This window comes from Scyliorhinus torazame, chromosome 15, assembly GCF_047496885.1.
Source record: "Scyliorhinus torazame isolate Kashiwa2021f chromosome 15, sScyTor2.1, whole genome shotgun sequence".
Taxonomy (NCBI): Eukaryota; Metazoa; Chordata; class Chondrichthyes; order Carcharhiniformes; family Scyliorhinidae; genus Scyliorhinus; species Scyliorhinus torazame.
In genome coordinates this window covers 16,550,586-16,571,727 of record NC_092721.1, presented here as the reverse complement: position 1 = coordinate 16,571,727, position 21,142 = coordinate 16,550,586, and positions in this window count along the sequence as shown.

Below are 21,142 nucleotides of genomic sequence, written 5' to 3'. Positions count from 1 at the left end.
CAATCCCGCCCACCACGATTCCCACTATTGGCAGGATCGGAAAATTCCAACATGTATGCCATATTGGAGGAGGCTCTTCCGTGTGTGCAGTATGGTAAGTATAATATTTATGCAACAGTCCTAGGTATTTTGTGAATTTGACCTGCTCCAGAGCCTGAATGATAGAAACGCTCAACTCACACCTAATGCTAACTGACAGCACGGATCCAAGTGCTTCTTAAAAGGCTTATCTATCACGTGCAGGTTAGATGCTGAATTGACCTCCTAGACTGCTCATATGCTTTGGGAGGTTTCAGCCCAATATTTTTCTTACTCCTGCCACCAATGTCTGACTTCAACTAAGAACGTTTTTGGCGTGGCTGAAGTGTTTTGTTTTGAAGTTTGTGGCGGGTTCATAATTAGACTGTTTTCGAAATGCTCTTGCTGTAGTCATCGGTAGCCTGGTTAAGCTGCCTTGGCAGCTGCTGGCCTAGCGGAAATGGAGGGAAACCTCATGCAGTCCCGGCTTCAAGTGCCCAGCTGCACAATGAGGGGTGGGCCGGGAGAGGCTGGCCCAGTTAGCACTGTGGTGTTACAAAGGCACTGGGTGCTCGACAGGGTTCAGTCGGGAGAAGAGGAGTGGGAGTCCCATTTAAGGCCACCTCACCTGGAACGGTGCCTCAGAATTCTGAACATCATGGAAACGTTCAGCTGAGAAGAAAGCCAATTGGCCCATTGTGACCGTGCTAGATAGTAATGCTGCAATTGCTGAGATCAACAAGCCCGTCAGAGAACAGGATTGAACCTAGAACATACCTTACGAGTGAATCAGCTACCCCCTGCCTTAATCGTCTGAGCCAGAGAACAACATTAAATATTAACACACATCAGTATGTAACTTAGCGTGCAACCAAAGCGCAGGAGAGCAAAAAGTGAGAAATGTGGGGCTGGATTCTCCGCTGTTGGGATTCTCCGTTGCACTGACAGCGCACTCACACCCGGGGATTTCACGACGTGGGGGCTGCCCACAATGGGAAATCCCATTGGCCGGCTGGCAGGACGGAGAATCCCGCCCTTGCTCTTTGTACAGTGCTCTGACTGAATTGTGAGGTGTATGCGGAAGGATTTGAAAACGGCAGGTGTTTTGGGCATAAAACAGGGCAAAGGGCATCATACACCATTTTCTGGGTACTGTCATGATATTCAAACACACACATCATGATGGACACACTAACAGGCAAATCAGAGTACACAACACCACAACCAATCACAGACAAGAACACCAACCACATAAAAAGCACGAGCACGACACCTGGAGGTCAGTAGGTCTGGGGAGAAGGAAATAAGAAAGAGCTGTTGAAACACCACAAGCAGGGAGCCCCCCACGTGCAGAGTGCAAAGACCAAGTTGTAAATAGTGAGTTTAAATAAACAAGCGTTGTACCATATGCAACTGTGTTGGCTCTTCTGTGTGTCAGAACACCCAACACCACATGGTACAGGAGTGGATCGATACCTGCCTACCAACCTGCCATTCTGGACATGGACCACACCGGCAAACCGCAGCCGATGCAAGTCACGGGGAACCTAGGCACCAACTGGAAGCTCTACAGGCAGCGATTTGACCTGTACATCCGTGCCACCGAAAAACAGAATGTCTCGGATGATTCGAAGATTGCAATGCTCCTCTTCTACGCAGGCCCCCACCCAAATGATGTCTTTAATTCACTGGTGTTCGAGGAAGGCGAAAACCAGGCCAAATATGACACGGTCATCCTCAAAATGGACCAGCACTTTCAAACTGAAGTAAACGAAACTTTCGAAAGATACATCTTTCAGCAACGCCTGCAAGGTAAGGAGGAGCTTTTTCAACCCTTTTTGACGCACCTCCGGATTCTAGCGCAGTCCTGCGGTTACGGCACCACCACAGAGTCCATGATCAGGGACCAGATTGTTTTTGGCGTTGCCTCTAGTGGCCTACGCCAGCAGCTTCTTAAAATAAAGAGCCTCACCTTAGCGTCTGCTGTGGAAGCCTGTGTCCTCCATGAAAATGCTGCCTGCCGTTTTGCCCGATTTCAGGCGTCCGAGTTGGCACGGAGGGGGTCCCCAGCCGTCGAATCGGCAAGCCAGGCCGCCCACGACGTTGAACGCATCCAGGCCGTCGATTTCTTCCCGCCCCACGGCCCGGACGACAGCGGCCGCTTCCCGCGCTTTTCGCGGTCTCCCGCGCAGGTGCGCGCCAAAAATAACGGCCACAACGAGGGACGCACTGCGCAGGCGCGCCCACCGCAAGATCGCACTGCGCATGCGCAGTGGCGCAACGAACGCCGTGACGTCATGACGTGCAGAAATTGTGGAGGTCTACACTTAAAAGGGCAATGTCCTGCAAAATACCGACAGTGCAACAGATGTGCCATGATAGGCCACTACGCAGCCCGCTGTCGTGCGGCTCAACCCATGGATCCGGCGCATCCTCGACAACCTCGCACACGAGTCAGGACCGTCCAGCCCACGCATCAAGACTTCCAATTAAGTGATGCAGATGACCAGGATGACTTCCGAGTTGCCGTCATTGATGTCAACAAGGTCAATGCCATCAATCCAGACGATGAGTGGTGTGCCACCCTGACGGTCAACCGATCGCGCGTCGCCTTCCGTCTGGACACCGGCGCATCCGCCAACCTGATTGCTTACTCTGCAGTCCAGGCCATGAAGGTCAAACCACCCATCACACCATCCCGGCTTAAGATGGTTGACTATAACGGGAACGTTATCCCGTCCATAGGATCTTGCCAGCTACAGGTGACTCACAAGAGGTACACGGCCACACTCCCCTTCGAAGTTGTGGGCTCATCAAAGGACTCGTTACTGGGCGCACAAGCGTGTAAGGTCCTTCACCTGGTACAGCGCATCATGTCTCTCTCTCCAGATGAGATATCCGACTTCCCGGATGCTGAGTTCCACGCGAATCTCCATTCCCTCCTCGCTCACAACCAGGAGGTTTTTGAAGGCATGGGGACATTGCCACACACGTACAAGATTCGACTCAGACCGGACGCCATCCCTGTCGTTCACGCACCTCGCAGGGTTCCTGCGCCTCTCAAAGACCGCCTCAAGGAACAACTGCAGATTCTTCAGGACCAAGGGGTCCTATCCAAGGTCACGGAGCCCACGCCATGGGTCAGCTCCATGGTCTGTGTAAAGAAGCCCTCTGGCGAGCTCCGTATATGTATAGATCCAAAAGATCTGAACAACAACATCATGCGGGAACACTATCCCATCCCGAAACGAGAAGACCTCACCAGCGAGATGGCGCGAGCCAACATATTCACTAAATTGGATGCGTCCAAAGGATTCTGGCAGATCAAACTGGACCCGGCCAGCCGAAGACTATGCACATTCAACACCCCTTTTGGCAGATTCTGCTACAACCGGATGCCATTCGGCATCATTTCGGCATCTGAAGTATTCCACCGCATTATGGAACAGATGATGGAAGGCATCGAAGGGGTACGTGTATATGTGGACGATATCATCATTTGGTCCACCACTCCGCAGGAACACATGCAATGTCTTCGACGTGTCTTCACCCGCATACGGCAAAATGGCCTGCGTCTCAACCGTGCGAAGTGTGCTTTCGGCCAGACGGAGCTGAAATTCCTCGGGGACCACATCTCAAGGTCCGGGGTCCGTCCCGATGCAGACAAGGTTAGCGCCATCACAGCCATGCCACGACCGGCTGACAAGAAGGCTGTCTTAAGATTCCTGGGCATGGTCAACTTCCTTGGGAAGTTCATTCCCAACCTGGCTTCTCATACAACAAACATGCGCCATCTCGTAAAAAAATCGACGGAATTCAACTGGCACCAGTCGCATCAGCGGGAATGGGAGGAGCTCAAGCACAAACTGGTCACGGCACCAGTGCTGGCCTTCTTTGACACGACTCGCCCTACAAAGATCTCAACAGACGCCAGCCAATCTGGTATTGGAGCGGTACTCCTCCAAAAAGACAGCACGTCATCATGGGCCCCGGTTGCGTATGCCTCACGAGCCATGACCCCTACCGAACAGCGCTACGCGCAAATCGAAAAAGAATGCCTGGGCTTGTTAACTGGACTGGACAAGTTCCACGACTATGTGTATGGCCTGCCACGATTCACGGTCGAAACTGACCACCGCCCCCTGGTCAACATCATTAACAAAGACCTGAACGACATGACTCCTCGCCTCCAGCGCATCTTACTCAAACTCAGGAGGTACGATTTTGAACTGATCTACACTCCGGGGAAGGAACTCATCGTGGCGGACACTCTTTCCCGAGCAGTGAGCACACCACCAGATGCAGAGGGGTTCGTGCGTCAAATTGAGGCACACGTGACTCTGACAGCAGCAAATATGCCAGCTGATGATCCTAGTCTGGCCCACATACGCGCAGAGACGGCGACTGACCCTCTGCTGCAGCGAGTGATGCGCCACATGACGGAAGGGTGGCTAAAAGGGCAGTGCCCCCAGTTTTATAATGTGCGAGATGATCTCACCAATATAGACGGGGTCCTTATGAAATCGCATAGGATCGTCATTCCACACAGTGTGCGCCAGATGATTCTTCGTCAACTACACGAAGGCCACTTGGGCGTCGAAAAATGCAGACGAAGGGCCCGGGAGGCGGTATATTGGCCGGGTATTAATGAAGACATAGCCAACATGGTGCTCAACTGCACAACCTGTCAGAGGTTTCAGCCAGCGCAACCTCCGGAAACACTTCTACCACACGAGATGGTGACGTCCCCCTGGGCGAAGGTGGGTGTTGACCTATTTCACGCGCTCGGCAGAGATTACATTGTTATTATAGACTACTTCTCAAACTACCCGGAAGTCATGCCTCTCCATGATCTGACGTCGTCCGCAGTCATTGGGGCCTGCAAGGAAACGTTTGCTCGCCATGGCATTCCAAGGACTGTCATGTCAGACAATGGACCTTGTTTTGCCAGCCGTGAATGGTCGTCCTTTGCCGCAGCATATGGTTTCACTCATGTGACATCCAGCCCTCTGCATCCACAATCGAACGGGAAGGCTGAAAAGGGTGTCCACATCGCAAAGCGGCTCCTGTGCAAGGCGGCTGATGCCGGATCGGACTTTAACCTTGCCTTGCTGGCCTATCGATCGGCCCCGTTATCCACGGGCCTCTCGCCAGCGCAGCTACTAATGGGTCGCTCCCTCAGGACGACGGTACCTTCCGTCCTGGCACCGACAACAGACCATGAGGCGGTTCTTCGGAACATGCAACTGCAGCGTGATCGCCAGAAAGGTCGGTACGACACACGAGCGACGGACCTGCCCCCCCTGTCCTCCGGAGACAAAGTACGCGTCCATCAACCGTATGGTGGCTGGTCAGCACCGGCCGAAGTCCTCCGACAAGTGGCTCCCCGCTCGTTCCTGGTTCGCATGCCGGATGGTTCCGTGCGTCGCCGCAATCGGCGCGCCCTTCGCCGACTTCCACGCTCACAGCCACACAACACGCCAGATCCTCAACAGGCTTCCGAGGATGACTTTGTGGAGCTGCCGCACATCACGCCCTTTCCATCGCCACCCATGGCCATGCCTGCACAGCAGCCGGTGGTTCTTGATCCACCCTTAAGGCGGTCAACCCGAATTCGTCGCAAACCCATTAGAATGGACTTATAATACAGTTCATATGTTTAATAAGTTGGACAATTTTACATGATAACCTGTTGTTGTTTATCGTTCCAGATGTCGTCTGACTGGACAACTGTTCAAATTTTTTTTCTTCTTTTCTCGTTCGCATTTCTGTTATGTTATGGTACAACTGGATTCATGTGACGCACTCGACATCGCCCCATGTACATAGTTCCGTCATAGACACATGCTGCACACGACACACACACACTCTTAGATGCACTCACGTCACGATCATATTTATTACCACGTAGGCACATATCTTTGTAAAAAGGGGGGATGTCATGATATTCAAACACACACATCATGATGGACACACTAACAGGCAAATCAGAGTACACAACACCACAACCAATCACAGACAAGAACACCAACCACATAAAAAGCACGAGCACGACACCTGGAGGTCAGTAGGTCTGGGGAGAAGGAAATAAGAAAGAGCTGTTGAAACACCACAAGCAGGGAGCCCCCCACGTGCAGAGTGCAAAGACCAAGTTGTAAATAGTGAGTTTAAATAAACAAGCGTTGTACCATATGCAACTGTGTTGGCTCTTCTGTGTGTCAGAACACCCAACACCACAGGTACAAGGTCCTGCCACCAGATGCAGCAATGGAGGCCACTGCTCAGAACGGGTCCTGCTTCTGAGCCATTGCCGCATTCTGTAAAAAACCATTAGCACTTGCACTGCGTAAGCTCCCCTCGGTTTATTCTTCCTTTTCTACAGCAGTATCGTCAGTTATGACTGCCTGAGTAACTCTGCTGCACCATAATTCAGGAAGGCAGCTATGGCTTGCCACTCAGCCAAATTTCTATCTTACTCTAATGATGTCTGAACACAGTTGACCTCTCCCATACTCTCCCCTGATGTAAGTTGCTGATGTGTGGACCTCGATGTTTCCTTAGAAGCATTACTGAGAACCCATTTCAGCTTTACATAACGTATCCCTTATGAATATTTAACTTGAGCTTTGTATCTCTATCTGTTTGGTGGGTTCCAAATGGCACAGCGTCCATATGAGGCCTTAATGTTAGTTTAAACTATCGTGAGTGTGCGGCGTCAGGTCTGGGGCATGACTCTTTCTAACCTTCAAGCCTTTTTCCCAATCCTTCTGTCGTCAACATTTTCAATCCTTTGAAGTTTGCGGCTGCTTATTCATTTCTGTCAGTTTTTCTTCTCACTTTTGCATAAGCATGCGCAGCAAAGTAGTCTTCAAAAAATTCTTCAGAAGTTTAACGCGATAAGTAGACAGCGTGTGTTTCGCCTCAACCGCTCGTCATATTTGAAGGTCAATCAGTTCAGAGTCAGAGTCATCAGATAAAGCATCAAAGGAAAGCTTTGTTCGGGTTTTACATACGATGTGAAGGCAGGACTATTAAAGCAGATGTCTTTTTGAATTTATGTTTAATGTGGAGACAGTATTAAATCAGTTGAACTGCCCCAGCCTGGCCAAATCTCCTCAAGTGATATGCTTCTTTGCTCTTGTGATTTTCTCAACTTTACTTTCTTAGGAAGGGTACAAAACTTGCAATGTCTCAGAATTCGCTAGTTCTGAGTGGTTTCGAGCCAATTTTCCCTCACATATTTTTCCAAAAATTGATGTTCGCAAATCTCCTCGCAATCAAATAACTGGGCGATAACAATGATTCAAATTTCAGCGAGTGCCAAATCTGATTTGATTTAAAAGGATATGCTGCACGTCTCTCACAGAGATAAGCAAAGCACAGGAGCAGTATCTGACAAGCCAGAGGTGAACAAAATATGCCTCCACTGTGCTATCACATCACAGGGATGACAAGGATATTTGTATGCAGACAGCAACAACAGGACCTCTGAGCAGTCAAGCTGCGGCAGATGAGTGAGAATTGGGATTTGAGGGAGTTCTCCCACTGGAGAGGGGTTACTTTTATTTGGGGATCGATCTTCAAATTACATGGATGTTTAAAATAGCAACAGACAGGAAGAGACAAACATTATTGGTGGAACAAACCAGTGGTCAGATCAACCAAGGCTGAAAGAGTGGCCGTGGATATGTCCATCAAAGGCCATCTTGCTTCTGTTTATAATAATGTCACCAGCCGTGCAGTGAAATTCAAAACAAATGTTAATTCTGCCCCAAGGTTTTGTAGCTACCTTTCCGAATTCCCTCGCAACTTAAACTTTGGCCGTGGGGTTTTCCATTTTGGACACGGGTGTAAAAGGGTAGCCTGGGTCGGGTCAAAAGAGAAAGACCGGACAGCGAGGACCGCCTGCCTGCAACAGATCCTGCATAATCGTCTGCCCAATTTTCCTCTCTGTTCTCGCTCCTGACCATTCTGTCCATCCAACTGTTCCAACGATTGGAGAGAAAGATTTGATTTGTTTCTGTCCTTTTCTAATTCTGCATCCTCTCACATGTAAATATAACAATAATAATCTTTACTATTGTCACAAGTAGGCTTACATTAACACTGCAATGAAGTTACTTTGAAAATCCCCTCGGCGCCACACGCCGGGGCCTGTTCGGCTACACTGAAGGAGAATTCAGAATGTCCAATTCACGTCACAAGCACATCTTTTGGGACTTGTGGGAGGAAACCGGAGCACCCGGAGGAAACCCACGCAGACACGGGGAGAACGTACAGACTCCGCACAGGCAGTGACCCAGGAATCGAACTTGGGACCCTGGCGCTGTGAAGCAACAGTGCTAACCACTGCGCTACTATGGTGTCTATAGTCTATAGAAAATACAGCACAGAACAGGCCCTTCGGCCCACGATGTTGTGCCGAACCTTTGTCCTAGATTAATCATAGATTATCATTGAATTTACAGTGCAGAAGGAGGCCATTCGGCCCCTTGAGTCTGCACCGGGTCTTGGAAAGAGCACCCTACCCAAACTCAACACCTCCACCCAACACCAAGGGCAATTTGGACATTAAGGGCAATTTATCATTGGCCAATTCACCTAACCCGCACATCTTTGGACTGTGGGAGGAAACCGGAGCACCCGGAGGAAACCCACGCAAACACGGGGAGGACGGGCAGACTCCGCACAGACAATGACCCAATCCGGAATCGAACCTGGGACCATGGAGCTGTGAAGCAATTGTGCTATGCACAATGCTACCGTGCTGCCCTTAAGAACAAATAAATCTACACTATATCATTTTACCGTAATCCATGTACCTATCCAATAGCTGCTTGAAGGTCCCTAATGTTTCCGACTCAACTACTTCCACAGGCAGTGCATTCCATGCCCCCACTACTCTCTGGGTAAAGAACCTACCTCTGATATCCCTCCTATATCTTCCACCTTTCACCTTAAATTTATGTCCCCTTGTAATGGTGTGTTCCACCCGGGGAAAAAGTCTCTGACTGTCTACTCTATCTATTCCCCTGATCATCTTATAAACCTCTATCAAGTCGCCCCTCATCCTTCTCCGCTCTAATGAGAAAAGGCCTAGCACCCTCAACCTTTCCTCGTAAGACCTACTCTCCATTCCAGGCAACATCCTGGTAAATCTTCTTTGCACCTTTTCCAGAGCTTCCACATCTTTCCTAAAATGAGGCGACCAGAACTGTACACAGTACTCCAAATGTGGCCTTACCAAAGTTTTGTACAGCTGCATCATCACCTCACGGCTCTTAAATTCAATCCCTCTGTTAATGAACGCGAGCACACCATAGGCCTTCTTCACAGCTCTATCCACTTGAGTGGCAACTTTCAAAGATGTATGAACATAGACCCCAAGATCTCTCTGCTCCTCCACATTGCCAAGAACTCTACCGTTAACCCTGTATTCCGCATTCATATTTGTCCTTCCAAAATGGACAACCTCACACTTTTCAGGGTTAAACTCCATCTGCCACTTCTCAGCCCAGCTCTGCATCCTATCTATGTCTCTTTGCAGCCGACAACAGCCCTCCTTACTATCCACAACTCCACCAATCTTTGTATCGTCTGCAAATTTACTGACCCACCCTTCAACTCCCTCATCCAAGTCATTAATGAAAATCACAAACAGCAGAGGACCCAGAACTGATCCCTGCGGTACGCCACTGGTAACTCGGATCCAGGCTGAATATTTGCCATCCACCACCTTATGCTATTATTGACATTAATACTTTACTTATGAGTTAGCATATTGCTCAGGAGATATTTTTAGCTAGCATGATGTTTCCAACAGGAATGTCGTGAGCCTGAACGGGAGGCTGCTCGCACATCAAGAAGCCTGACAGTCTAGGCCCGATCTGTCTCAGTCTGCTCGGTAGTATCTCCCAGTCTGTGGCCACGTTTCCTCCAGTGCTGGCCTGGCCAGTGCCACTACAAAGAACTAGCAGCAGAGAAACAGTCCATTCAGCCCAACAGGTCCATGTTCTACCCATTCCTCATCACCCTCATTGATCTATTCTGTTCCTTTCTCCCTCATGCATTTTTCAAGCTTCCCTCAAATGAATCAATGCTCTTTGCCTGAACTGCTCCTTGAGGTAGTGAGTTCCACATTCACACTGCTAACAGGGTAAAGAGGTTTCTCTTGAAATCTCTGTTGCATTTATTAATGACGAGCTGATATCTGGTCCCGGCTGCAAGTGGAAACATCGGCTCTCCGACTACCCTAAACCCTTTCAAAACAACCTCCTCACATCAACCCTCAGTCTTCTCTCACATCCAAAGAGAAGTCCCAACCTGTTCATTCTTTCCTGTTAGGTGTCTGTTGTCAGTTCTAATATCATTCTGCTTCGGTGCCTCTTTACCCTTGTTATAATACGGACAGCTGTTCTCCAGGGGTGCCTGAACCAAGCTCTGTTCACTTTCAGTCTGTGGTTTGTCTCCTGAAGTCATAGAATCCCGACTGTACAGAGGGAGGCCATTCGGCCCATCGAGCCTGCACCAACCCTCCGAAAGAGCACCCTACCCAGGCCCTATCCCCGTAACCGCACCAAACCTTTGGAAACCAAGGGGCAATTATGACATGGCCAACCCACCAAAACTGCACATCTTTGGAATGTGGGAGGAAACTGGAGCAGCTGAAGGAAACCTACGCAGATACGGGAAGAAAGTGCTGTGCGAATCCACACAGACAGTCATCCAAGGTCTGAATTGAGCCCCGGGTCCCCGGCACTGTGCCGTCCTTTTGTCCCACCCACTGACTCATCAACATGATGACCTGCTAAGCTGAAGGGATCATTTATTCTTTTTTTTTGCAAGAGTGGGACAGTGAATGCAGTCGAGTCTTTGACAAATCCAGCACCCCTCACTACAGATAAACTGCCTCCACCTCTGGCGGGGGGGGGTGGGCGATTCAAAGATTATGGAGGTGACGCTTACCTTGTTTACCGATGATGGAGGCGAGGTAATGCCCCATTAGTGAAAAGGAGGCTGATCTCCGATTAGAATTCCTCTCTGTATCGTCAACCTCTCACGCAAGCCTTCCCATGGTAAAGTCTATCTCCCAGTGAGATGTTGGTCAGATGAGAGAAAGTCCATTGTGATACGGAAGGCGACACCTACAAGTATTCAGTACCAGCGCCATATTTGGCACAGTGGCGGACTGTGGCAAAGGGCAAAGGCCGACTGTCCGCGGCTGCCAAACAATCTAGACGCCTTGGGTCCTCCTCACTGCTGGCATGCTGTAAGCCGAGAGAGTGGGGATAGCAACACAGATCAAATCAAATTTCTTAGCATAGGCTTAACTTCCACCTCAACACTGAGAATGGGCCATTTCATAATGGACAATAACTTTTATAACATTAGCAAAAAAAAAAGAAAATACTGGACAATCTCAGCAGGTCTGACAGCATCTGTGGAGAGAAAAGGGAGCTAACCTTTCGAGTCTGGATGACTCTTTGTCGAAGCGTTAGCTCCCTTTTCACCCCACAGATGCAGTCAGACCTGCTGAGATTGTCCAGTATTTTCTGTGTTTTTGTTTCAGATCCGCAGTAATTTGCTTTCATATAATATTAGCCTCCTGCTAACATCAGTATGACTCTCGATCACCTCCCACCCTCCATTTCTTTGAATATTTTAGGGTTTTTTTTTTCTGCATCTATTTTTCACTCCCCTTTACCCTTTTGGACTTTCCACAATGTTGTTTGTTCATCTGATTTCAGGAAGGCTTGAAATGTTGGCACCACACTTCTGACAAAAGATCATCAGCCGAAAACATTGATTCTGTTTCTTTCCCCACAGATGCTGTCAGATCTGCTGAGTATTTCCGGCATTTTATATTTTGATTTGCAGCTTTTCTACCTCACTGGCCTGCTGCATGTTTGGAAAATTCCCTTTTTGGGGAGATAATGACGACAGCTAAAGGAAGGGATTGATTCAACAACAACGACTGCAGCCCTCATTCATCGAGTGCCTTTAATATAGCAAGGCATGTCGCAAGGCACTTAGCAAGAGTATGGCCAACACAGTTACTTTTGACGCCAAACAATGGAAGAGATATCAAGACAGATAGAACATAGAACATTACAGCGCAGTACAGGCCCTTCGGCCCTCGATGTTGCACCGACCTGTGAAACCACTCTAAAGCCCATTTACACTATTCCCTTATCGTCCATATGTCGTGGTTTTCCCACTATTCCCTTATCGTCCAGATGACCAAAGGTTTGTTCGGAGAGGCTGGTTTTAAGGCATATTTTGAGGGAAGATGGAGAGGTCAAGAGATGGAGAGTCGCAGAGAGGGAATTCCAGGATTCAGGAGCCAGCCAATTGAAGGTTTGGCCACCAATAAGGAGGAGGGGGGAAGCGGGGCGGGGGGTGGGGGGGCGGGGGGGGGGGGGGGTGTAAATCAGGCTTACACAAAAAAACAGAATTGGAAGAGTGAAGAAATCTCAGGGGACTCATTTTATGTTGCATTTTATCACATGCTCAGTGTTGCCACTGTTGGAATGTAGCCAAAAAAAAACACAGCTACTCTGACACACGTAAAATTCTAATGGTGCTGGAATCTGATACAGGTAAGAACTATAGAATTCCTACTATGCAGAAGAAGGCCATTTGGCCCATCACGTCTGCACCAAACCTCCAAAACAGCACTCTCGCTAGGCCCACTCCCCCGCCCTATCCGCGTAACCCCATAACCCCATCTAACCTGCTGATCCTTGGACAGTGGGAGGAAACCGGACACCCGGAGGAAGCCCACGCAGGCACGGGGAGAATGTGCAAACTCCACACAGACAGTCAGTCAAGACTGGAATCGAACCCGAATCCCTGGTGCGGTGAGGCAGCAGTGCTAACCACTGTGCCACCATGACGCCCCATTTATTATGTCATATTCGTATTTTTAATTAAAAAATAAAAATCCTGAAGAGGTTCTGCTACCAGGCCAGGATTACTACCTGTTTACAATTTTAACATGCTTGAACAAACTGTAGCTGGATTTTCTTCCACATCTGTATACTTAGTTGTTTCATATGGTTCACTGCCCATATAGGTCAGGAATCCACAAGCAGAAATTTGACAAAAATACATTTAAAACATTTTAATAATGGTTATTATGATATTCAAAAGAACAAATAAACATTGTTTCCCCTCATCCATTTTTTTAAAAGCACATTACTCTTTTGGTTTCAATTACCGTCACACATCCTTTGTCCATACACCCAAAAACCAAACACATCCAAAAACCGAATAGTTTTTTGAATGGAGCCCAACATGAGCCAACACGCACCTCGCTGACCTTTCGCATAGGAGGCCTGGGACTCCAGCTGACACAAACCCCACTGAATGGACCTGAGGTTTAGCGTGGGAAGTCTGTGTCCCAAACCATATGAACCTCGCTGACCAGGCCCGACCTTTAGGGCATCAGGTTTGTGACTCCAACCAACAGGAACCTTGCCGACTGGACCTGATGTTTTGCGTGGGATATCTGTGACCCAAGGCGAAATGACCCTTGCCGAGTGGACCTGACCTTTAGCGCATTTAGTCTGTGACCCAAGCCAACATGAACCTTGTTGAACTGACAAAGAAAGAACAAAGAAAAGTACAGCACAGGAACAGGCCCTTTGGCCCTCCAAGCCTGCGCCCACCATATTGCCCGTCTAATCTAAAACCTTCCACACTTCCAAGTCCATATCCCTCTATTCCCATTCTATTCATGTGTTTGTCAAGACTAACATGCTTCCACCAAATTCTCCGGCAGCGATTTCCAGGCACCCACTACCATCTGTAAAAAAAAAAAACTTCCCTCGCAGATCTCCTTTAAACTTTGCCCCTCCCACCTTAAACCTATGTCCCTTAGTAATTGACTCTTCCACTCTGGGAAAAAGATTCTGACTACCCAGTCTGTTCATGGCCCTCATAATGTTGTAGACTTCTATCAGGTCGTCCCTCAACCTCCTTCGTTCCAGTGAAAATACATCGAGTTTATCCAACCTCTCCTCATAGCAAATACCCTCCATACCAGGCAACATCCTGGTAAACCTCTTCTGTACCCTCTCCAAAGCCAATACATCCTTCTGATAGTGTGGCGACCAGAATTGAAAACTATATTCCAAATGTGTCCTCAGGTTCTGAGATGCAGATGCAGCAAGACTTGCCAATTTTTACACTCAACATGCTCTTAATAGTACATTACAGGTGAACTAATTATTCGGAGTTAAGAGGTACTGCTGTGTGTGAGAGTTGGCAAATGTAGAAATAACTTAGTATTTGTAGAATATGGCTGGCCTAGGTTTAGGCTATTATTATTAAGTAGGCCAAGGCTTACCACATATATGATAGGTCCAAACCCAAAAATATCAGAAAACCCAAATACAATCGGCCCCAAGGACAAAGGACACTCGACCTGTATGGCCAAAAGATAACAACACCATAGTGCTCATAAAAATCCTGCTTTATGAAGAAGTACTATTGACACAGGCTGCGGCTGGCTCCTCATTTCTCCAAAGTGTTAACATCTTTTCATCCCTACTTGCCTTAGCACTCTCTTTGAAGCCTTTTCATTGATTAGTTTCCCAATAAAGTAGAGTTGTATCTATATAGCACCTTTCAAAACCAAAGAGTATTGCGAAGCACTTTGCCGTGTATTAAGTACTTTTAAAAATTGTACTTAATGTTATAATGTAGGAAATCAATTTACTCACGGTAAACTCCCATAAACAGCAGTTCATTAACAACCACATAATGTGTTTTGGTGATGTGGTTGAGGGATAATTATTCATCAGGGCACTGTGCTTCTTTTTGTTCAAAGTAAGGCAGCAAGTGGGCAGCACGGTAGCACAAGTGGATAGCACTGTGACTTCATAGCGCCAGGGTCCCAGGTTCGATTCCCCGCTGGGTCACTGTCTGTGAGGAGTCTGCACGTTCTCCCCGTGTCTGCGTGGGTTTCCTCCGGGTGCTCCGGCTTCCTCCCACAGTCCAAGGTCGTGCAGGTTAGGTGGATTGGCCATGATAAATTGCCCTTAGTGACCAAAAAGGTTAGGAGGGGTTATGGGGATAGGGTGGATGCCCTATCCCCATAAGTGGGTCGATGCAGACTCAATGGGCAGAATGGCCTCCTTCTGCTCTGTATATTCTATTGTAACAGAAGAACAACTGCACCAGTAAGTGCCATGGGAAATTTTGCATCTACCTGAGAAGGCCTCCATTTAATGTCTCACCTCAAAGCCAGCACCTCTGAGAGTCCAGCACTCCCTCAGTAGTACCCTGTATTCTCAGTGTAGATTCTGGTGTGGGACTGGAACCCAGGAGCTTCGAATGCAAAAGTTGGTGTGCTATCACTGCGCCATGACAATATCTGCCTGAATTATTGCTTCCCAGAGTATGCCTAAGTTACTCATTCACCAATACAACCTGTAGCCTTCAGGCTTTCCTCACAGCTCCAGTCTAGCTTCATTCACACAATTGGATTCTCAGTTTGACTCCCAATGTTCCTGGTCTTCTCTTACCATCCACACGAATGGCTGCTTCGAACACTTTACTCAGCATCTAAAATTGAGAAGTCAGGGATGGCACTCTGCTTTTAGCACATTTGGAGCAACTGCTGGAGAGGTGTCTATCAGGGTATGCGTTTCCCTACTGTACAAGGTTTGGGTGTAGCACTCAGCAGAGTGATCACGCAAACCAGAGCCCTCCACTCATTGGCATCGCTGGCGACGTCCCAGTGCCACAATGACTTTCATATTTTCAAACCAGTCTTATTGCTCATTCTCAGTCACTCCCAGTTCTTTAATCCTAAACTGAAACTCTTCACTCCCACCCGCAACAGAGACCAGAGCCCTTTCAACTCTGGAATGACAAATACTGCAAGCTTGAGATCCAAGGAAGTTTGTATGCCAGCTGTGCCTTCAATTTCCCACTAATGTGCTCGCCTGTTCCCTCCTTTCCTACAAGCGGTGAATCTTTGTAACTATACCCCAGCTCAGCTTAAAACAGAGGAACTGGTCTCTGTGGACTAATAACACACCATGCAGTGTCATTGCCCATTCAGCATTCAAAGCCAGCAATGTTATATTCTCCTCTAAGCTGCAGACATCAATATCCTGCACCGCCCTCCTCTGAGAGCAGAAGTCTCCATTCCATCTTCCTCCCACTCTCACCCCCACCCCGCAAACCCTCCCAGAATTAACTCTCCAGGTCGGGCTACTACTGATCGCAAAGACTGCAGGGAATCTACTTAATTGCAGAGAATTGATCTGTTCAGATATCCACTGGGAAGTATTTCACTCCTGCGTCAGCTGGTAAAGACAAGTTAAGAACTGGCACGGTACCTCCCAAGTGCTCGTTCAGCAAATCCAACAGCTGCTCTGTGGATCCAACAACTGCTCACGTTGATTCAGAATATGCTTCTTGAGAGCCAGCAGCTGCTTCATGTGAACCACAAATGGTCCAAATCAACCTAGAAATGGTTTGCCACCTCTGATTCCTCATGTAAATATCAGGTAGCACATGCTACATCTCCCATTCCTGTGGCTCAATATCCTGATCAAAGGTATTTGGACCCTAAGGTCTGCTCTTCATTCCCACTTCAACCAAGACACATGCACACATATACAAACACATGCACACAGATACACCCACACAGATATACACACACACACAGATATACATACATATATACACACACACATAAACATACACATACACACACACACAGATGCATACACAGACACAGATAAACACACATACACACCGATACACATACACACACACATATATACACACAGATACACATACACACACACACAGATACACACACACATACACACAGGTACACACACATACACATACACACAGGTACACACACATACACACAGATATCCATAGATACACACACAGATACACACACAAACACACACATATAAACAGATATACACATGTACACACACATGCACATACACACACACAGAAAGATACCCACACACACACAAATACACACACATCCATACACACAGATGCACACACACATAGATGCACACACATAGACACACATACACACAGATAAACACACACATATACACACACACATATACACACACACAAATACACACACATACATACATACACACATACATACACACACACATACACACATACATGCACACACATATACACATGCACACCCAGACACACACACACACATGCAAACACACACATACACACAGATACACACACACATACACACAGATACACATACATACACACATAAACTCACACACATACGCAAAGATACACACACATACACACAGATACACACACATACACACACACAGATACACACACAAAAACACACATATAAACAGATATACACACGTACACACATACATGCACAGATACACACACACACAAATACACACATCCATACACACAGATGCACACACATAGATACACACGCATACACACACATAGACATATACACACACATACACACTCAGATACACATGCACACACACAGATAAACACACACATACACACACACACATATACACACACATGCACATACACACACGCATACACACATACATATACACATACACACACACATGCATGCACACATACATACACACATACACATGCACATACACGGACACATACGGACATTCATATACTCACTCATACATATACAGACACATGTAGTCCCATACACATACACACACACAAACACATACACACAGACGCACACATACACAGATACACACTGCAGGAACCTGGAAGTGACCATGTCAGGATGCCAGTTGTAATCTCTCCAGAGGTAGCGAATTAGGAAGACACCCACGCTCAAGTCATTGACTGACAGAAGTGTTGTATGTTTTATATCTTGGAGCTTTGCAAAGATGGCACATTACTTCATATGTGTGTATAAGGAATGTATTCACAGTGCTTTAAAATGCCTGAACTCTCATCCTTCCAGCAGCTAGCTACCAGCTTTGTTTACTTTTCTCTGAGTTCACACCCAGGCTTAACCAATCAATCACAGTGAGCATCGCTAGTAAACAGACTCACATAACCAAGTACAAAACAATCAGACAACTCAAGCAGGGTGTCAGTACACACATATCCGTTCGATGAAAGGCAAAGAAACTACAGATATTGAAAATGTGGATTGAAATCAAACAAACCAGTTTATAGAATTTCATAGTTCTAAGCATCTATTGCAATGTATCTATGGGTATGGAATCCTGGGGATCTACACTGGATGAGTAATCCAGATGCCTGGACGAATGCCCACGAGTTGCGAACTCAAATCCCGCCATGGCAGTTGGAGAATTTATGTGTTTAATCAAATAAATCTGGAATAAAAATAGCCAGTATCAGTAATGGTGACTTGTTAAACTATCACATTGTTGTACAAATCCATTTGATTCACTGATGTCCTTTGTTCTTACCCATTCTGGGTCATGTATGGCCTACTTGGCTCAAATTTGCCTTCTGGACTAACCTAGCAAGTCATTGTGTTACATTGTCAATCACCTTCTCAAGGACAATTCAAGGTGAATAATAAACGTTGGGTCTGTCAGTGATGCCCTCAGCTCATGAATGTATAAAAGAATCAATACAATGATATCTATTGTCTCACCTCAGATCTCTCACCCCTCCCCATGACCATCATCCCACGTGGTTCCAATTCCCCCATCACAAGGCATTCAACCTGACTGACCACTCATCATTCAGCATATCCCCACTGTCCCCACACCCTTTCCCCACCTACCCCCAGGAATAAACCTATTCCTGGCTGCTTTAGCCAAACCGATCGCTGTCAAATCGGCTGACTTCCAGTCAGGTAACTAATCAGTGAAATTCACCTTGTACTAGAGAATCACAGAACCATAGAATCCCTACAGTGTAGAAGGAGGCCATTTGGCCCATCGAGTCTGCACCGACCCCGTGAAAGAGCACCCGACCTAGGTCCTACCCCGTAACCCCACTCAATCTTTGGACACTGATGGGAAATTAGCATGACCAATCAATTTAACCTGTGCACATCTTTGGACTGTGGGAGGAAATCGGAGCACCCTCAGGAAACTCACGCAAACACGACGAGAAAGTGCAACCTCTGCACCGACAGTCACCCAAGGCCGGAATCGAAATCCGGTCCCTGGCACTGTGAGGCAGCAGTGCTAACCGCTGTGCCACCGTGCCGCCCCATCCTGAATTGTAGGACTTCCCAATACTTTCTGAGCCATCTGATTCAAATACCTCCCTCCCGCAAAGCCTTCTCCCCCCCCCCCCCCCCACTCCATCCTGCCACCTCACACTACTACCTGAGCTCAGTTAGAAACAGTGAACAGTAACAGACATCTGCAATGTGACTCTTAATAAAGTGTCAATTTGAGTGTCTGCAGAGATTAGTAAATAGCAACTGCATCACAATTTCAGAGTCTACAAAAGGATAATTGAGATGGAAACTTCACCATTTAAATACTCTGCTTCTAAGATAAATTCACAGCTCCCGAAGGTTAAGTGGTTTGAAGGAGTTACTTAACCCATCAGTGAAACCATGTTAGCAAACATAGGGTCAAATTGTACTCTTTAAAGATAGGTTGGTGCGTGTCAAGGCACATCCTGGAAGGCACCGCTTTTGCTATTTGACTCAGCATCACAAGGTGAATAAATATTTATTACCTCATTTAAATGGATTTGCAGTATGAGAGGACAGGCATTCCAAAGTGACATCAAGTGGGAAACAGCCTTGTGCTGAATTGCAGGGTCTGTGGACATTTTGTTCCCAAGAGTACTTTGTAATCAAATAACGGAATATGCAAACATTTACAAAAACGTAAGTGCTTAGAGGTGCATCACATTTACAGCACTGAAGTGGGCCATTTGGCCCATCTGGCCCATGCTGGTCCACAGGCGCCTCTCCCGACCTTCTTCCTTTAACCTCATCAGAATATCCTGTTTAATATGATTCTGTAACCCAAGAGCAAGCAGTGTCTAGACCAGGGATGAGTTATTTAATACCACTCATTCTTGCCAGAATCAGCAGGGTCATTCAAGGATCATTCAAATATGACACACTGATGGCCGAACTTTGCTCTTGGTTCATGTACTCATTTAATAGCTGTGCAGAGCAAAGAAGTGGAGTGGGGGATTTGGGGTGGAAGGGGAGGTGGTGTGCAGGGGACAGTGGGGGCGGGGGGGGGGGGGTCAAGGGGAGGGGGGGGGTGGTGAGGTTGGTGTGCCGGCCGTGAGGTTTGCAGTTTCCAACTGCAGATGGACACTTTGCTGGAGGTTGTATCACAGAAGGTCCCACCACAAACTCCACCCAAGTCAGGCAGCATCTAGCTTGCCCAGCTTCAATATTTTCGCAATGAACCAACAAAACCATTGGAAGAGAAAAGGGAAAATACATTTTGAATACCTTTATTGTTGTTCTCTCCGGATTTACCTGCAACAAGGGTCATGCGATGAATCTTTAATTCCTGGACAATTCAGGTCAGTCCAGAGGGGTTGACAAACCTGGGCTTTACCCTCTGCACGCAGTTCTCCAATCCAGACTCAAAAGTACAGTTCCGACCTGGAGCAAAATACTATGGCATTTACTCAATATTATTTCACTTGGGGCAGCACGGCGGCGCAGTGGTTAGCACTGCTGCCTCACGGCGCCGAGGTCCCAGGTTCGATCCCAGCTCTGGGTCACTGTCCGTGTGGCACATTCTCCCCGTGCTTGCGTGGGTTTCGCCCCCACAACCCAAAGATGTGCAGGTTAGGTGGATTGGCTGCGCTAAATGCACGGTAGCATTGTGGATAGCACAATTGCTTCACAGCTCCAGGATTCCAGGTTCGATTCCGGCTTGGGTCACTATCTGTGCGGAGTCTGCACATCCTCCCCGTGTGTGCGTGGGTTTCCTCCGGGTGCTCCCGTTTCCTCCCATAGTCCAAAGATGTGCAGGTTAGGTGGATTGGCCATGATAAAGCGCATCACCTCCATACTCCCAGAACGCCTTGATCCACTGCAATTCGCATACCGCTGCAACCGGTCCACATCAGACACCATTTCCCTGGCCCTACACTCATACCTAGAGCATCTCGAAAACAAGGA